At 35.6% G+C, this 14,348-nt stretch overlaps 1 long non-coding RNA gene across 1 annotated transcript in view; it reads left to right on the top strand.

Annotated features, from left to right (window-relative positions):
• Positions 1–14,348, top strand: part of LOC110398361 — a 391,001-nt gene that overhangs the window by 36,411 nt on the left and 340,242 nt on the right. The gene's annotated exons all lie outside the window — the stretch shown is intronic.

Raw genomic sequence — 14,348 nt, 5'->3', positions numbered from 1 at the left:
TGTGGTTGCCAAGCCAGTCTCCATCATCCTGTCCTGGTTGACTGGAGACTAGCAAATGTGATTCCCATCTTCAAAAAGGGCTGGAAAGATGATCCTGGTAGCTACAGACCTATTGTTCTTACCTCGGTGCCAGGAAAGGTTTTGGAATGGATAATCTTGGGAGCCATTGTGGATCAATTAAAGGTCAACCAGGGGATCAGGCCCAGTCAGCATGGGTTCATGAATGGTAGATCCTGTTTGACAAACCTGATCTCGTTCTATGACAAGGTGACCGCCTTAGTGGATGAAGGTAAAGCTGTTGATGTGGTCTACCTGGACTTCAGTAGAGCCTTTGGTACCATCCCCCACAGCATCCTTGTGGAGAAGCTGGCTGCCCATGGTTTGGATGGGCATATGCTCTGCTGGGTGAAACACTGGCTGGATGGCCGGACCCAGAGAGTTGTGGTCAATGGAGTTAAATCCAGTTGGCGGCCAGTCACGAGTGGTGTCCCTCAGGGCTCGGTACTGAGGCCGCTTCTACTCAACACCTTTATCAGTGATCTTGATGAGGGTATTGAGTGCACCCTCAGTAAGTTTGCAGACGACACCAAGTTGGGAGGGAGTGTTGATCTGCTGGAGGGTAGAAAGGCACTACGGAGGGACCTGGATAGACTGGAACGATGGGCCAAGGTAAAGCATATGAATTTCAATAGGGCCAAGTGTCGGGTCCTGCACTTTGGTCACAACAACCCCAGGCAACCCTACAGGCTTGGGGAGGAGTGGCTGGAAAGCTGCCTGACAGAAATGGACCTTGATGTGCTGATGGACAGTTGGCTGAACATGAGCCAGCAGTGTGCCTCTGGTGGCCAAGAAGGCCAGTGGCATCCTGGCTTGGATCAGGAATGGTGTGGTGAGCAGGACTAGGGAAGTAATCCTCCCCCTGTACTTGGTTCTGGTGAGGCCCCACCTCGTGTACTGTGTTCAGTTTTGGGCACCTCAGTATAGAAAGGACATGGAGGTGCTGGAGCAGGTCCAAAGAAGGGCAACAAGGCTTGTGAAGGGCTTGGAGAATATGCCCTATGAGAAGCAACTAAAGGAGCTGGGGCTGTTTAGTCTGGGGAAGAGGAGGCTGAGGGGAGACTTTATTGCTCTCTTCAAATACCTGAAAGGTGATTGTAGTGAGAGTGGGGTTGGTCTCTTTTCACTGGTGACAAGACAAGGGGAAACGGCCTCAAGTTGCGCCAGGGGAGGTTTAGGTTGGATATCGGGAAAAACTTCTGTACAGAAAGGGTTGTTAAGCACTGGAACAGGCTCCCCAGGGAGGTGGTTGAGTCACCACCCCTGAATGTGTTTAAAAACTGTTTGGATGTGGTGCTTGGCGACATGATTTAGCGGCGGGTTGTTAGAGTGAGGGTAGTATGGTTAGGTTGCGGTTGGACTTGATGATCTTGAAGGTCCTTTCCAACCTGAGCAATTCTATGATTCTGTGATTATTAGTCCACATAGTTTGAAGCTATATTGTTAATTAGTACTTTCTTACGGCAGTTATCACTGCATTTTTTGGAGAGAGGCCTGTGCGCTGCTTGATGTGCTATGTATTACTTAAGAAACAGCTTTGGAACTAAAATAAAAAAAATCTAAAATAAGTGAAAAAGCACTTGAAAAAGTTTATATAGCACAATCCATTCTCTGGAATCACGAGACTGCAGCGGAGGTGTAAATCATCAAAACTTTGTTAGCAGATAACTGAAGCTGTTCTCTGTAGTTTCAGCATTACCCATCACAATATCTTAAGTGAAACAAATTGATGTTAATAGGGAATTGATGGTTGCAGAATTGCTAATCTGTAGAGAACAGTGAAATGGGGTGGTGTGGAGATCATGCAAATGATGAAATGAGGTTAAAATCTGCCTGGAGGACTTCACAATGTAACAAAATAAAACTACTGTGTGGTTTGTAGTAGAATTATGGTATATCTAGCAAACAAAATGCATACGTTCTGTAGTGAATCTTTTATATAAGTAATATTTATACTTTATTTTTGTCTGTTAGGTATTGTATATTATACTTTGTTAATAGAGCAAAAATGTAGTCAAGAAATAGAAAGATACTCTTCAGCAGCTGTTGTTTTTTTTTCCTTTAGGTTAGGATGTTGCTTAATCTGTCATGAGATAAAAAGGAATGCATTTTAGAAAATTAGTGAGAAAACACTGAGTTTAAACTTCATGAAGGGCTGGGACCTCAGCAATATGGTGTGACTCAGTACATAATATTCCAGGATATTTTATTTTTTAGCTGTTCATTCCAGAATTCTTTGCTCTCTAAGTTCAGTTAAATCAGAATGACATAAGAAACTAATTCATGCTAACACATATACGTAAATGAATACACATATATATGTATCACATATATATATATGTATCTATACAAGTGCTGTTCTGAAAGTACGTCTCGGATGTTATATTGTCTCACAATGTCAGAGGTGGATGTTGGTGGTATGGAACCTTCCTGCCAGTACTCCGTTACATTTTGTTGCTGTGTGACAGATGGCAGCAGAGGAGCCGTCTGACAGAATTGCATCTGATGTGGAAGTGCACATGAAGCAAATGCGTGGAGTTGAATTCCTCTGTGTGGAAAAAATGGCACCCATTGACATTCATTGACACTTAACTGAACATTTGCTCTATCAATTAGTGTTATTGTGCTCTTAGTTGTAGTTTTCATGGAAATAAATATGAGGCATTACTTTCAGAGTGACCTACAGCAGTTAGGATCCTTTGCTGTTCCTGAGCCCATATGTTTCACCAAGGCTTTCACATATTCAGACATCTTTTCTTGTTTCACTGGAAACGTAATCCTTTATTATTATTTATTAATTTTGCTGTGGTTTCAGAACGAGTGCATTTTTTGAAAGTTTATTTTACTGAAAATGTATTTACTTTATACTTCATGGCTTGTTAAAAAAAAAAAAAAGTGTATGTATAATTAACTTTTGTTAATGTGCTTGAGCTTTTGACTTTTCATCCAGACTGGTCTCTTGCCATACTTGATTGTCTTTTTGCGCATTGGAATGTGCATTGAGGAGGGTGTTTAATATCAGTCAACTCAGCTCTCCTGAGCCTCTTGAATGTTCAGATCCATACCTGTTGGGATATGGTCAAGTAGATCCCCAAGCAAGTCAAAGCCAGAAGAGGTGCTCTGCTAGGTTTGTTACTAGTGGAAAAATGATGAGTTCATTGAAGACATGAAGGTCTAAGTGATGGTTGAATTTAAGTTCCTGAGAAATAGTGAAATTGGTCCTTAACTAAATTTAAACTTATCCATTTCTATTTGCTTTGAAAATATTTGCTCTTAAAAAGGATATAGGGAAGTGTTTTTTCTGAGTTTATAGCCTTGTGTTAAGAGGAAAGCATCTCATTTAGGTCTGTATCTTTCTGTAGAGGTGTTCATTAGGATACTGTAGACTAAACTACTACTGTACAAGCAATCACTAAGATACTAGAAAATGTGTGTATGACCGTTATTTTTTGTGTGTGAGTATAAATGTCTGTCTCCAATCTCTTCAGATTTCAGACTATGCATCCCATTCTTTAACTCTCAGTGAAATAAGGTGTTAATATGAATAGTTCAGGGAAGATGAAACTTTAGAATCTTTAACTGACATCACTGGTGTACATACCAGAGGCCTGGATCTTTGGAACTTTCAAATAAAGCTGAACGTTCATCTGATTTGAGCTTCAGTTTTCAGACTACTTCTCTAAATACATTTGAAGTTGGAAAGAGAAATTTTTCAAATTTCAGCATGTCTTATTTGTTGGTTGATTGGTCTTAATTTGATTTCGAAGAATCTGTCATGGTACAAGTCCCTTCCCGTGTGTTGACCAGACTAATTGGAATGGCATTCGAAGTGGTCATAAAAATTGTGTATTTGAAGTGATTTCCTTAAAGTCTTCTTCCTAAAACTAAATCATAAAACAAATGTTTAGAGTTACTGTTATCCAGAGAGATCTATTCTGACTTCATTAAGTCCGATACTTAGAATTAGAGTCTCAAAATTCACTTAAAACTTTGTTTTACGTGTGGTACAGTAACATATCTAAAAAATAGTGTGTCATATTTCCTGTATGCTTTTTATTTTTTCTCCATTGAGTGGTTGTTTGAGACATCCTGTGATAGCAACTACATGATTTTGCTGTTATTGAAACACAATTTGCGTTGCTTCTTTGGATTTACAACATAATTTTACAATATTGTGGGACTCCTCCCGTTAGTAAGTAATCTAGGCTTTCATTAGTTATTGCAGACAGAAGCTGTTTGTAACAGGAGAATAGCCTTTCACTAAATGTATTTAGATAGTCATTCAAAAATGAAGACTCATAAATCTTTAACTTTCTAAATGGGAACTGTGCTACGATATAAATATGTCAGCGTCAAAAAAAAGGCACAAAAAATGACATACTCATCCCACAGTATCATGAAGTAATAGAATTACAGGAAGAAAAGAAGGTTATGCCACTTCAGCTTTTTCCTTCTACTTAAAAACTAATTTGTACCTGCATTTCAAGTATGAAGATTTTCTCTGCAGGATGAAAAAGTACTGCAATTATATTGAAAATTAAAAATAAAACAAATAACTTCCCTCCCCCTGTACACTTAATAATGAAACATTGTGGGCTTTTTTTGCTCTCCCATTTTACTCTGAAATCCCTAAAATAATTTAAGAACATAAACTTTTTACATTTTGTTTGTAGAGACTGTGAAGCTGAGTATTTTTACATACTTGGAATTATATGTCAAAATTAAAATTGAATGATTCGTAGTCACAGCTTCTCTCAGAATTCATTAAGATCCAGTAGGAATACATAAAAATGTATTTAGAGTAAATTACCTGTGCTTTTCAGTTTGAAAATGTTTCTAACTGAATAATTTGAACACTTTAGATGTTTTATATTACATGGCAGAATTTTGTGTCTGGTAATATGCAGAGAGAGGGCTTAAGTTAGGGAATGTAAAGCAATTTTGTCTATATTTTTTCTTTAATTAAAATGTTTTATTTTTGTTTGATGTGAATGGGTGGACCTGCGCTAGTGAGAGATGACTGTACTCTTGGCATGTGATCAGACATGAACCGTGCGAAAGGGTCTTAATGTGGAATACCTTATTGGCTCTTTTTTTCTTCATTCCTTTACCCCAGTTAACCCCTTCAGTCTTTCCTGGGTGTGTAAATCTGCCCTTGGCATAAGGGGGAGAAGAAATAATGACATAAATGCATACGCAGGAGGGTGTGTAAAAGAAGTGTTGAGAGGACCTAGTGCTAATTTTACAGAGGAAAAAGCAATTCAGAGAACTAGACAGATTCAGGAAGGAGGGGAAAAGTGGTGTTTTTAGGCAGGAAGGGTTAGAAAAGAAAAAAATATTTTTTATATGTACATAGAGACGGAATGTTTATTCTCTTTTTTATTATTACTTTTTTCTTCTCCTATCTGGTTCCATAAAAATTAGAATGAATGGACATTCGTCCTATTTTCAAATTAAACTAAGTATCTGATGACAGTGTGCTCTTTAGGTCTTAGTTAAGGGTTAATGAATGGAAATTTATAATAAAAATAAAATTCTTAAAGAAAAGTTAAGTGAGCTTTAAGACTGAGAATCCATCTCAGTAATTTAAGTTGATGAAGGGTGTATTGTAATTACCCTAAAAAAAATCTCCATACTTCAAAGTCCTGAAAGCACAACTGTCCAGGTAAAAAAACAAACAAACAAACATCTTTTGACTTAGCGAGGATACTAGAGTTAAAGGGTGCGTGAGGGGGGGAAAATAGTAATGTGAACAGTCAAGCAAACTCAGCTTTGTGCTTTGGGATTGAATGCAGTAACTGGAAACCTTACTTTTACAGCTGGACTTAACCCTGAGCTTTGCGACTGGATTTTCTTCTGTCTGGGAAAGTTTAGATGTGAATTTATGCTTTTTTCCATTGCAAAGGAATTTGTGATGTTTTCTTGTGGATCCACGGGTTTCTGATAAGACTTAAGTTCATAATGCAGCCTGTAAATTGGAGGAGTATCTTTCCGAATTAATATTTTTCACAAAGCTGATAAGAATTTTGTGTCAGTAAGTCTGCAGCCCCTCAGTCAAGTTTGGTTACAGTTGACTAATAGGTTCTAAATTACTGCAGAAGGTTGAATTGACTTACGTGTCTATAAGCATTACCATGTTCATTCTTTCTTTTAAAGACTAGGCTGCAATTTTAATCACTGGTTCATTCTAATTTAGGATAAAAACATTACAATATTCAGCTGTGACTGTATGTTGATCATAGTGACTCTCTGGGGAGAGATGATGGTTTTCTAAATGACCTTGCAGAGAGTTTTCATGTCTGGAAATCATTAGATTTCTTTCAAGTTGCAATTTAATCTGAATTTCCATAGGTTAGAATGCTTGTTTTGGGTATACAGTGTGGATTTTTTTAGTAGTCAACACTTTTTTTTTTTTTTTTGTAACTTGTAGAAACTTGTATAAATAGTTTCAAGAATAAGAAACAAAACGATGCACGTTTGCAGGACTGATCCTGATTTTAGAAGGTGATAACTATTAACTGTAAGTTTGTATGATAAGCTTGTGTTATCATGAACTCTCCTTTGCCCAAACTTTTTAAAGAAAAAAATAAATGAAGCAGTTCTTGCAAGGAACTGGATCTTTTAGCCAAAGAAAATGCAAAATAAAATAGGACTCCTGGGGAGTAAAAAGTATATCAAGAAAGAAAATCTTGCTGAAAGTACAGGGAAAATCTCTGAACATGTGCTTATATTTAAAGTTAATAAAAACAAGTAAACAAATTATAGAAACCTTGGCAGTCACCCCTCAATTCAATTTATTGCTTTATCTGTCTTTGCTCAGTCATGTCCTGAAAAGAAAATCACATTGTATTTTGAAAGAATAGACATCAAATTTTGCATCCCCAATATAAAATTTTTTTTTGAAAAAAGTGATAGAATGTAAATATATATATAAATCCTACAAACACCTAGGTTATGAATATTACATATTTTGCAGTTCTAAGAACTCAAGTGATAAATATTTATCTGCTATAATTCTTTTTTTTTTTTTAAATTCTGATACTTTACTGAGTTTAATTGCAGTTGTGCATCATGATTGCTTGATGGCAGCATCAAGGCTGTAGCATGTTGGGCTACATAACATTAAATTGGGTTCTGTGACACGATGCAGAAAAATTCTAGTGAAGAGAGATAGGTTGCATTGCATTATATTACAAAATTGGTGGCATTGCAGAGAGATTGCTGGCTGATATTAACAGCTCAACTTCACTTCTTTAGGGTGAAATCATTACAAATGTATTGCATTTTTTTCTTTCCTTTTTATTTTAAGCTTCACTAAAAATAGGCTAAAGTATTTCTGAAGAGGAGTAGAGATACAGATAGTCTGCTACTGTTAAATAATGTATCTTCGGAAACATGTCTCATGTTTCAAAATCAAGAGTTGAACCTGACAGAGAACATGTTGTCCTGGTGAAGATCCCCTTCTGATGTAGCTGAATTAAAAGCTTCTGAGAAGTGCTATTCTAAAATACTAGGTTAGAGTTTGTCAATAGCTTGCTGTAGAAGTCTTTGAACACATCATCTGCGTTGTGCTACTTTCAGTATTACACTGACAGTAGTCTTGTTCCGTGGAGCCCTTCCACATAAATAGAGCTAATGGCCCAGGTGGAGGGCAAGGTGGTTGCTGTAGAATTTTGTGATTGTAAATGTGCAGCGCAGAAAGGCACAAAAGCTGTCTGTGCCACCAGATTTCTGTGTGCTGTTGGACTAAAGTATTGATTTCTTTATGGTATTGGGCAAAATAAGTACTGATATATAAGCAGAATGTGAATAAAAGTGCAATAGATAAGTAATTTGGGCTTTTTATGAGGTGTAATTGATTTCTTTGCATTACAAGAGAGTAATCTTCATACAATAAAGAAGATATGTACATTTTTATTGTAAAAAAATTTATTGTAGGAACTGAAATCAATATGTAAATAGTTTGCTTATCCTAATATGTTTATATCTTTTTTTGGTATTGTTAAATATGTACTCAAAAATAAAGTACTATGACCTTAAATTAATAAACTAAGGAGTTCATAAATTAAAAAAAGACATCTAGACCTGTTATTGAACTGGAAAATAGGACGGAAGCAAGATACCGATACCATTTCAGAAAAGAGCAGTACTTAATTTAAAAATGCAAAGCATTGATCTGGATACTTCTTAAAATTTACTGTATTCCCATTTTGTGGTGAAAAGTCCATAAAAATGTTTCTTCAACTATATTAATATCATTAAGACACTTTATGTAAGGAAGTTAAACTTTTAAAAATTCATGTTGTAATAATTCCCACTGAACAAGTGCAAAATAACATCTTGAATCATTTTGGACAAAGAACTAGAAAACTAGATTTCATTTGGTAGTACTTCTCATATAGTATCAACAAAAATGAATACAGCTTGAAAAAAATACTGCCAACTTCTTGTTCACGATCACAATCCTTATCTGTTACTCGCAATCCTTATATTTAGGCAGTCTTAGTGTGGATACCTTGAAATATGCAAGAGACCTACAATCTCTATGCTGAATTTGCGTAAAAATGACGCAGCATTTATAAAAAGATAAAGTCAGATGCTATATTAGGATATACACATGGAAGTACATCCTGGAATGTATCTGAACTAGTACTTACTAGCAGTGGTACACAGAGCAGTCTTCATATGGAGGTGCTGTGTCACATTTAGTGCATTTCAAGTCAAAAACATGCAGAGAAATCAGAGATAGTTTAGAGGAAAATAATGAGACTAATGAGAGATTGTTCCTAGACAGAAAAAAATGGTTGAGCTGTATTAGTTAAGGAGCAAAGGGAGACTTACTGGAGTAATGTTCTTCTGTGTAAAAGGTTGCTGAGGAGAGACAAGGAATGATGTGATTTCTAAATCCATTTATAATTAAGTGGGGAAAAAAAAAAGGAGAAACTTTGGCCTAACACAGATCTGTGTGAATGTGCCTCCTTATGGAGGGTTGCTATCAAAGGCATGTAAATTTGGTTCCTTGCAACAGAAGGAAACTTCTGCTCTCCTTGCAGATTTTGGCTAAGTTTTTTTTTTTTTTTTGGACTTGGGTTTCTGGAAGATGTTTGTAGATCCTTTTATTTTTTCTAGAACTTTTTTTTTTGTCTACGCATTAGCAAAGCACATCAGCAAATTCTGACTTTGTATTTGGTAAGGCCCAATGCCTTAATAGGAAATGATTAAAAATGTGAAGTTGTCAGTGCAGTTCCCATTTCATTATTGCCTTTAATCATATATATGTATTGATCTGGCAGCGTATACAGTCCTATGCATTTCAGGACATACTGAAATTTAAAATACATTCAGTTGCCACTAGCACTTTACAGCACTACTGTTTCTGCGTGCCGGGTGCACCCTTTGCCATCTGATTTGTTTTCTGAAAATTAAATAGTTGCAGATAAAATAGCTAGTGGATTTACAGTTTTATTTTACTAGTTGTAGAAGATAATAGTCTGCTATGTTTGCCTGGCTCTGAAGATGGACATATTTGAAAAACGAAATGTGCAACCAGTTTTTCTATGTGACTTAAGGGTAGAATGTAAGGAAACTGAGAGATTTGGGAGGAGCATTTTCTCCTCCCCCACCACGCTTGTAACTGATGTAATTGTAGCAGATCACTGGCTGTGTCCTTTGGGCCACCACTTGTTTCTAGGTGACATGTAAGCACAAATCAGAAGTTGTAGATAGTATCTTTAAATCAGTCTTTTTAAAAAAAATGTAAGCATCCTTTACCTTACATTTATGTTTATGTCAGTTTTTCTGAATCTGTGAATACTAACAGCAATTTTTCCTAAGCAGTCTTAAACTTAAGTGCTTGTTTAGTATCTATGCTATGCTATTTAAGTATGAAACTGCTCCCCCCCCGCTCCTTCAGGAGCCTATCTTTTCTGTAAGGAGTCTGAAGCATGAGTGGAGTGTGCATGCACAGGGAAATGACATTCTACTCAAATGATACTAAAAAGTCAACAAAAAGTGTATGTATTTTCTGCATGGACTATAAATTCATAAAGCTACACAATACTTTCTCAGTTGTGATGACGTGCCTAAAGGAAAGTGGATGCTATGGATAAAAAATAGAACACATAGTTATGTGAGCCTGAATAACCAAATTTTACTGAAATCCTAAGTATTTCCCATTAATTGAATATAGGTCCTCAGTAGGCAAGTGAACTAACTGATAATCAATGTAGTCCCCTTTAGAATGTTTTGTACATACACTATTGACATTAGCGCTTACTTGAGTTTCATTTTAGATACCAGGAATGTTTTTTTCTAAAGTGATAGCTTCCATTTGCTGATGGTATCGTGAATAATCCCCATGAATACAGAATTACTTTTCTTCTGTACTTCAGCTATGTTTGGTAGCCGTTGCTTCCAATTTTTTTTAACCTTACTAGCTGTTAGTTTGCTCTCATAGGATAAATCAGAGAAAATCCTCTGTTATGTATCAATCGACCATACATAGTAAGTTTCATCTTATATATAATGTTAATAACTTCTTGCAGAAGAATCACAGAGAAGTTACTGGATCTTGAAGAGCTCCTGTTGCCTTGAGCAAAATACCAAAGCTTCTTAATCATTTCAGTTCTGGGAACTGAATCACCTGTGAATTTAGATCTGTTTGAGGATGCAGCTTACACTGGAGACTTTCTTGGCATGTATAGGCAAAGCTGCAGTTTATACCCTCACACAGTAGGCATAAATTTCCTTATATTTACAGGCAATGTTTCCTTATGTACAAAGTAAGTTTTTGAGTGTTACTGACTCATTTGTTTCATACAGATTTTTAAAATATGAATAGAATAAAAAGCTTTAATGAATACACAAGATTAACAAGTATATCCAGTTGTGTTTGAAACTAGTGTTGCAGCTTAACAATTGAAGACTTGTCTGATAATACTCTGATTTAGAAGTTGTTCAGTATTATCTTTTGTTTATTGAAACAATTTTTTATGTTGTAAATTGGATTAAAAAATCACCCGACTTCTATCAAGCCAAAAATCGACTTGTATTTTCACCTAGGAAAAGGATGTAATTACAGTTCACTTCTCAAATTCATTTTACCCTAAAATCCACTCCCACATCCCTCTCCCCCCACTGCCCTGTGTGAATGTTTGAGGCTTGTTGGACTGAATGTGCTGGGATCCTGATGTTTGCTTTACAGTTAAGAACATTGAGAGCTAATAAGTTTACAGTGATGATTAATGGTTATTCAACAGATGAACATGGTGAGGGATAAAATTTTGTCTTCTAGTAAGGTCATCTTCCACATTTTATGGAACCACCTACTAAAGCAACATGCTATGCACTTAATATTACTACAAGTTTTGATTTTTAATATACTCTTGTCTGGTACAGTTGGTACATAGTATTTCCCAGTGGGTATTTTGCAGCACTTAAGTTTTTTGGGGTTTTCCTGTTTCCTATTAGTAGAGTTGCATCAGAAATTAAATTGATTGGTTCTCTTTGTCATGTTCAGAAAATAAATGAACAGATTCTAAAAGTAAAAGATCCACTTATCTTCAGAAGCTAATAAACAGAAAGACGTGTTTCTTTTATTAACTTCATATTTTACTTTTTAACATTTTATTATTCCAGTATACTTCTAGATAGTGCTGCGAGTTTGCATTATTGTAGCTGTTTATTAACAAAATCCTGGTGAATCCTGGCATATGTTAACATTCTCAGCAGTTTTCACCTCACAGTAACTCAAAGTCATATCACTTCTCACTATAAGGTGTATTTTCTTTTCTTCTCTAGTGAAAATTTCCTCTCCAGTTTTTCCATTGCAATACTTCTGATACTAGCTCAGTGGAATTGATGAATGGTTGAATTTGCATCAACAATTTGTTCCTAAGTAGCTGTTTTTTTTGTCTTGCCATCACCTTCACGTGATATTGTCAGAATTAATTCAGTCATAACTAACTCCTGTGGTGATCATTATAAAAAATCCCTTACACTGTAGCCTGTGTGAATGGAGCTTTCTGTAAAAGTTCCTTCTTATGTTACTATCAGATTATATTTTTTTATGAAGTGTGAATACCTATAGAATTTTGCAAGTGGTAATTATTTCCTTTAAGATTTTTGCTTTTCTAGTTAGTATCAGATATCTTGTTTAAAAATTACCTTGAATATCAGATTCTTTATTTCTCTGAGCAATAAAGGTAATGAATTTCTCATAAGGTCTTTTTTTCCCATGGTTTTCAGGATATTTCAGGCTGTCCAAAGAAAAACAATAGAAGCTTTATGTTTTGTTTTGAAATGGGAGAAGACAACATTAAAGTTTGTGTGTATGTATACTTTAGGGATTGTGACAGAGATACACTAACAAGACTAATGATTACCTGAAATACTTGTCTTTGCTTTTGAAGCTTAACCCTATTGCTCATCCATCAGTCAGCAGTGGCAGGTAGTGACCATTAGGTGGATTCATTAACACCCTGCAGCCTTCTTGTACAGGGTGACCCACATCTGTCTTCATTAGAAGTTTGCTAGTTGCCAGTAGTGAACAGATGGGTCATTATAGCCTACGTTGCCCTCTGGGCATACCTGGAGGACAGGCAAAGTCGTGGTTCTATACAGGACAGATACATAGTTACTTAATAGAAATTGACCAAAATATTTATAAGCAATGTAATAGAATCAGGCTTTTTCCTCAGACTAGTATGAACTACTTAGTTTCCATTCTCTGAAACGGAAGAATAACTACATTTACCAGTGAAGGAAAAATCCCCTTTCCCCTTTAAGGTGTTAGTGAATTCCTTTTAAAACGCCAGGATCTTATTCCCCCTTCCCCTACCATCCTACTATTTTAGTGACAGTGATGGTGACGTCAACAGCAACTTTTATTGTATAAAGTAAGAGACCAATACTTACCACTTTCCAGGTATTAATTCTTTATTGATTTTCTTGCTGCATGAGGGTCTGTAATGATTTTTGTTATAAATGTATACAGAATATATAACTTTTTTTTCTGAATGCAATATACAAATAAGATAGTTGAATCTCCAGAGGAGCTGGCCATAAAACAAATAGATCTTTATGAGTGTCTTCTAAAGAGATACTATCTGTATTAATTTCAGGAACAGCATTTTTTTGGATAGAATTTTCTTCACTGGACAAAGAATACCCTTTATTTAAGCATAATTATTGTAAATGGATTTTTTCTTTTCCTTTCCTAATAAGTAAGCTGTTGCCCACTGGAAAGTTGTTTGCCATAATTAAATCTTAAGCATATTGTTTCTCTTTCCATAATTTGGAACAGGTACTGATTTTGTGCAGCTTTTCTTTCCTAGTTCATTGTTGAACTATTTCTTTTACTAAACTGCTGTGAAACTTTATTTCTGGAAGATAATGTATAGATACACATTTTGATTTAAGTGATACGGAATTTGAAGTAGAATTTAAAAGCAAATGTATTTTGTAGTTCAAAATTCTATAGTATGACTCTTTGCTTGTGCCTATCTAAGTAACAAACAGAAACTGTTCTCATTAGGAAGGTGTGACCTTATCTGCTGGAAAGGTTATATTTCATGTCAGAAGAATAGTCTGTGCAATTTATATTTAAAAGACAAATAATGGTGCCATCTTTGGTGGTAAAATCTAGAACAGCTTTTATTATCACAACAGTTTTAGATATTTGGTGAAGGATACCATTAGTGAAATTGTCAGAAGTAATACACTTATGCATGATAAAACTGTAACTTTTCAAGTTCTGTGTACAATAGATGACTTGGACAGCAAACAGAATACATGCTTAGTACTTGCAAAAGAGATAGTTTATGACAGTTAATTCTGTTTGGCACATGAAGGGAACATTAACAGTTTGTATCTTGGAAAGTGCAATATCTCACAGCTGTTGCTGTATCTTTTTTCTTTTTTTTGATAGGCATATATTTTGTTGAGCATGGAAAAAAAGGGTGGATAGGATTTATTGCTATGGCTTAAGGAAATATTAAAATTTACTCATCCTCTGTTTTTGAGGAATAGCGTACTGTCTTTAACATGTTCTGTGTATGTTTATGATCTCAGATTACCCAACAGTAAAGATCACATTTTACACCTATCTAGGATATTTACACATATTCATATTGTTTACAGAAGCCATTAGTATGATCTTTGATTTAAGACTGCCCACATAACCCTGATATAGACTTGTTATATCTGTGGTTTACAATACAGTCTTTTTAATTATATGAAGACACTGTGTTTTCTTCAGGATCTTGCCTTAGGGTATACACAGTAGAGTGTTC

The sequence above is a fragment of the Numida meleagris genome, chromosome 4, assembly GCF_002078875.1.
Source record: "Numida meleagris isolate 19003 breed g44 Domestic line chromosome 4, NumMel1.0, whole genome shotgun sequence".
Taxonomy (NCBI): Eukaryota; Metazoa; Chordata; class Aves; order Galliformes; family Numididae; genus Numida; species Numida meleagris.
The sequence above is the reverse complement of the archived record's forward strand: the minus strand, read 5'-3'. Positions and strand labels throughout refer to the sequence as shown.